Below are 6226 nucleotides of genomic sequence, written 5' to 3'. Positions count from 1 at the left end.
AAAACACAGAAATAAAATTTTGACAATATTTTCTATAGAAATACAATTTTAACCAAATTTTCTATAGGAATAAAATTTTAACCAAATTTGCTACAGGAATAAAATTTTCAGAAAATTTTCTATAGAAATAAAATTTTAAAAAAATTTTCTATAGAAATAAAATTTTAATAAAATTTTCCATAGGAATAAAATTTTGAGAAAATTTTCTATAAAAATAAAATTTTAATAAAATTTTCTATAGGAATAAAATTTTGACACAATTTTCTATAGAAATAAAACTTTGAAAAAATTTTCTACAAAAATAAAATTAAAAAATCCATAGAAATAAAATTTTAATCAAATTTTCTATATGAATAAAATTTTCAGAAAATTTTCTATAGAAATAAAATTTTGACAAAATTTTCTATAGAATTAAAAGTTTTACCAAAATTTCTATAGAAATAATATTTTTACCAAATTTTCTATAGAAATAAAATTTTAACCAAATTTTCTATAGGAAAACAAGTATATACGGCCGTAAGTTCGGCCAGGCCGAATCTTAAGTACCCTCCACCATGGATTGCGTAGAAACTTCTACGAAAACTGTCATCCACCATCGATCGATTTATCTGAGGGCTATATATAACTATAGACCGATATGGACCTAGTTAGGCATGGTTGTTAACGGCCATATACTAGCACAATGTACCAAATTTCAACTGACTCGGATGAAATTGCTCCTCCAAGAGGCTCCAAAACCAAATCTCGGGATCGGTTTATATGGGGGATATATATGTAAAATATCATATACTACCACCACGTACCAAATTTCTATAGGAATAAAATTTTAATCAAATTTTCTATAGGAATAAAATTTTCTATAGAAATAAAATTTTTAGAAAATTTTATATAGAAATAAAATTTGGACAAAATTTTCTATAGAAATAATATTTTTACCAAATTTTCCATAGAAATAAAATTTTAACCAAATTTTCTATAGGAAAACAAGTATATACGGCCGTAAGTTCGGCCAGGCCGAATCTTATGTACTCTCCGCCATGGATTGCGTAGAAACTTCTACCAAAGACTGTCATCCACAATAGATCGATTTATCTGAGGGCTATATATAACTATAGACCGATATGGACCTAGTTAGGCATGGTTGTTAACGGCCATATACTAGCACAATGTACCAAATTTCAACTGACTCGGCATGAAATTTGCTCCCCCAAGAGGCTCCAAAACCAAATCTCGGGATTGGTTTATATGGGGGCTATATATGTTAAATATCATATACTACCACCACGTACCTAATTTCAACCAGATCGGATGAATTTTGTTTTATCCAAAAGGCACCGAAGGTCAAATCTGGGGATCGGTTTATATGGGGGCTATATATAAATATGGACTGATATGAACCAATTCCTAAATGGTTGCTGGATAACATATATAAACATCACGTACCAAATTTCAAACGAATCGGATGAATTTGGTCTTCCAAGGGGCTCCGGAGGTCAAATCTTGTGATCGCTTTATATGGGGGCTATATATAATTATGGACCAATTTCGACCAATTTTTGTATGGGTGTTTGAGACCATATGCTAACACCATGTACCAAATTTCAGCCGGATCGAATGAAATTTACTTCTTTTAGAGGCTCCGCAAGCCAAATCGGGGGATCGATTTATTTGGGGGCTATATATAATTATGGACAGATGTGGACCAATTTTTGCTTGGTTGTTAGAGATCATATGCTGACACCATGTACCAAATTTCAGCCGGATCGGATGAAATTTGCTTCTCTTAGAGTCCCCGCAAGCCAAATATGGGGGTTCGTTTATATGGGGGCTATACGTAAAAGTGGACCGATATGGCCCATTTGCAATACCATCCGACCTACATCAATAACAACTACTTGGGCCATGTTTTAAGTCGATAGCTTGTTTCGTTCGGAAGTTAGCGTGATTTCAACAGACGGACGGACATGCTCAGATCGACTCAGAATTTCACCACGACCCTGAATATATATACTTTATGGGGTCTTAGAACAATATTTCGATGTGTTACAAACGGAATGACAAAGTTAATATACCCCCATCCTATTTAATGGTGGAGGGTATAAAAATTTGACCGAATTTTATATAGGAATAAAATTGGACCGAATTTTATATAGGAATAAAATTTGACCGAAAAAGATTGTTGAATCAATTACATTTTAATTGAATATTTTTTTAAACTCAATTAAGACTTCAATCGGAAAAATTTTCGTAAAATTTTTTGTGAATAGATGGGGAAATTTATTGATTCGAAGAAAAAGCCTAGTTTTTTTATACGAACTACAAAAATTTTGATCAAAAACTTCAGAATGAGATTTTTTAAATTTGGTATATTTATGGTAAAATTTTCTTCAAATTTTGCCACTCGTGCCAATATTAAAGTGATTGCTGCTCATTAAAAAATTAAATTTTTCTCCGAATACTAGAAGAATTCCCGTACTGGGTGTATGACCAACATTTGTAGACGTATTTCTACCCTCATCAAATTTATTATACCCTAACCCAAAGGATGCATATTAGGCAGGAAAAAGTTTAAGTCTATCAAAATCATCAATCGAAAAATCAGAAATGTTATATGAAATATTTATTTGCCTTAAATATACCTACCACGGAGGAGAGGACGGTAATACAATGAAACCTCACACCTAGGGTCGCCAACATTTTGTCCACATTTGGAAGGTGTCCAGAAATGAGGTTAATTTAAAACCTCACAATAATTGTTTCCATTTGAAAGGTGTCCGGTTTTCAGAGTGTCCTCACCCAGAGAAGGAATATGATCACCTCAAACATGTTCCAAGAGCAAAATGTTATTTTTGGATGGTGACCATGTACTATTTTTATCGCAAGCATGTTATTTTCTCGGAAATTATGTATCTGTCTACAGAAAGCATTTTATGTTTCGCGAGAAAACAACATTTTTGCGATAAAAATGTTACGTGGTCATCCTCCAAAAATAACATTTTGCTCTTGAAACAGGGTTGAGGTGATCATATTCCTTCTCTGCGTGCTTATACTTATAGCTCTGAAAAAAACGAAATTCCTAAAAGTTCCTAAAAAAAGACCAATAAGAATAATTTATTTTTCTTATATCACTTATTAAAAAAATTAAAGAATTTCATATGAAAAACTTATTTTGCTTATACATCCCTGTATCCAAGAACACAAAGGTTTTGTTCTAGGTTTCCACTTATGCAAAGCTTTTTTCACCAACTATTTTCGTTATTAAAGCTATATGGTTCATTTATTGGGTATATTTTATATGTATAAAGCTCTCGTAAACTTTTACCCTGGCCTAAAACCAGATATTATTTTTATGCACACCATTAAATTTATTTTGTCCGACATGCGCCATAAAGTAATTCCACAAATTACTAACTAAAATTCATTGTGGATTATAATATGTGATTTCCACCATGTGAAGACATGAAGTTTGAATGACCGCTTTGGTTTTGAGAATAAGAAAAATCTTAAAAATTTTATAGGAAAATAACTGGAATTTCCATATTTGGAGAAGATTAATTAAAAATGAGGCTAATATGATCATATTTCAAAAAAAAAAAATGGATCCAATTATTTTTAATTGAAATGTCTTCAATCACAGAAATTATAGTTTCAATCACCGAATTCAATTTAAAAACTAATTAATTAATCCAATTAAAAAATTAAAAAAATTAATTAAAAAATTAATAATTGTTGAATCAATTACATTTTTAATAGTATATTTTTAAAAATTCAATTAAAATTTTAATTGGAAATATTTTGGTAAATTTTTTCTGAGTTGTGAAATATGTTGGATTAATGTAAAAAACTTAATTTATGGCTTTTTTACATTAATCCAACATATTGCACAACTCAGACAATTTTACCAAAATATTTCCAATTAAAATTTAAAAAATATTCTATTAAAAATGTAATTGATTCAACAATTATTAATTTTTTAATTAATTTTTTTAATTTTTTAATTGGATTAATTAATTAATTTTCACAAAGATGTAACTTGTATGAAATTCCTATAGGATTGGGTTATAAATCTATAGAATTTTCAATGTGTTTTTAAATTTATTAGTTTTTTTTTTAATACCAAACCAAGCCTTGGCTCACTTTTACTTACATTTGGTATTTATACAAAATTCATATTTTCAGATTTAATTTCCTTTCGAAGAATAATGCTAAAAGTAGCTCATCTGTATTTTTGTTTTCTATACCACAATGATTTGTTTTATGTATTTACAATATTTATGTATTTTATAATCAATACCTTCATTAGTCTATAATACACCTAATAAAATTATTTAATAGGATTTAACCACAAAATAAAATAACCACTGACCATTCGAGCTTTCGTATATTTTATGGTAAACCATTGTAGTGTAAACTCATTAAATAAAATTTAAATTTATTAAACTCACTTAAATATTATAGATAATAATTAAAACTGAAACAGGTAGGTAGTTGAATAAGGCAATGGCATTTGCCACTATACCAAAATAAGGAATTTCCTTTTGTGAGCCAGAGAGAGAGTGGAGATATGAAAAAACAAAAGGAATTTGTATAAAGGAATTTGTCTTAAGCAAACAACATGAAAATCACTCAATAGGAAATATCCGTGAGGTAAGTGCTTTTGATGAAGGCAGAAGAATTCACATCTCTTCTATAATATTTTGTCTGTGTGAATATGTTTGTAAATTTGCCAAAAAATCTCAAGAGGAAAATATGATAAATATTTTAATTAGTACAGGTAGGCTGAACAGTCAATTTTATTAAAGAAGATTTAAATTTGCTATAGATTCATGGAATTAAAACGTGAATGTTATCGTGTAATTATGATTTACAACTTTCCATTAACCCTTAAATGCGCACTGTATCTTTTAAGATTACTTCAGAGTAATCTGCAGTCAAAATTGAAAATCAAAGTTTGACCAAAAATTAAAAAACTACAAATTAGAATTTAAATAATATTTATAACTATTCGAAAACACTAATTTTAATTTTCAATATCGGGGTTTGAACTCACTACACGCTGTAATTATCCTCAATAATCTAGATTTATTTATTCTATTACTATCATCTAGATTTTTATCATATTGTTCTCCCTCCCGCTCTCTCTCTCCATTTATATGACTCTCATATTTCTCCAATTTACCAATCGACTTGCAATGCTGAATATGCACATAAGCTCTTTAACTCTTATGCAAATAGTCTCCAAAATTATATATCCTCAATAACCACATATTAACCTTTAATATGAGCAAAATGCACATTACTCTAGCCATTAAAGAAAACTACACTACCATAATATTTTGTGACACACTATAGAGAGAAATGAAAAAATAAACACACACTCCCATATACACAAAATTTCGTTTATTTCTTTACCCCCATTGGGTATGAACGGCATATTGAATTGGCATTTTGTAGTTTTCAATTTCATTTTCTCTCAATCTTTAAAACTTTAGACGATGCTGTGTGAGAATGTGGGAAGGGGTTTCAATGTTGTTGATATTCCCAAAGTGAGCAACGAAGAAGAAGACGAAGAAGTGTAAATCCCAGGTAAGCTCAACAGTGACATGATGTCAGTCAGGGCTTGTGTGGTGATGGTGATGATGCTCATACTTTTGACGACATTCGTTGATGATGCGCTCATGGCGATGCTGATGCTGGCGGTGACGGTGATATATGAAAGACAACTTATGTGGTATTCAACACTCGATTACATGAGTATTTCCTCACCCCTAAATGGTATTCTGTGTCAAAATAAAATTGAAAAAAAAAATTTAAGCCCTTTTGGTATTGTGTTGTATGGAAATACTCACACATTTTTAATATAAGTATGTACACTCAGTACTTGTAGTAACTAAGACATTATGTATAAAACTGAATAGAACGTTATAATGTTAGTTTAATATCACAAAAATCATAAAATGAGTTTTTAGTTGTTTATATTGTTCTCGAAATACATATTAAAAGTATTTACACTAAAAGCTGCAATCATAAATGGTATAATTTTTATACCCACCACCATAGAATGGTGACGGAGGTATAATAAGTTTGTCATTCCGTTTGTAACACATCGAAGTAACGATTTCCGACTATATAAAGTATATATATTCTTGATCAGAGAGAAATTCTAAGACAATATAAGCATGTTCGTCTGTCTGTTGTAATCACGCTACAGCCTTCAATAATGGCG

At 29.9% G+C, this 6226-nt stretch overlaps 1 long non-coding RNA gene across 1 annotated transcript; it reads right to left on the bottom strand.

The window, feature by feature from the left end:
• Nucleotides 1-5383: 5383 nt before the first annotated feature.
• LOC142240759 (uncharacterized) lies at nt 5384-5950 on the bottom strand. The gene is made up of 2 exons (XR_012723379.1): nt 5850-5950; nt 5384-5780 (listed from the first exon to the last, which is right to left on the bottom strand). It is a non-coding gene; the product is annotated as an uncharacterized LOC142240759 (long non-coding RNA).
• Between the last annotated feature and the right edge of the window lie 276 nt (nt 5951-6226).

Source organism: Haematobia irritans, chromosome 5 (assembly GCF_050003625.1).
Source record: "Haematobia irritans isolate KBUSLIRL chromosome 5, ASM5000362v1, whole genome shotgun sequence".
Lineage (NCBI taxonomy): Eukaryota > Metazoa > Arthropoda > Insecta > Diptera > Muscidae > Haematobia > Haematobia irritans.
Note: the sequence above shows the minus strand (reverse complement) of the source record. Positions and strands in the feature narration are given on the sequence as shown.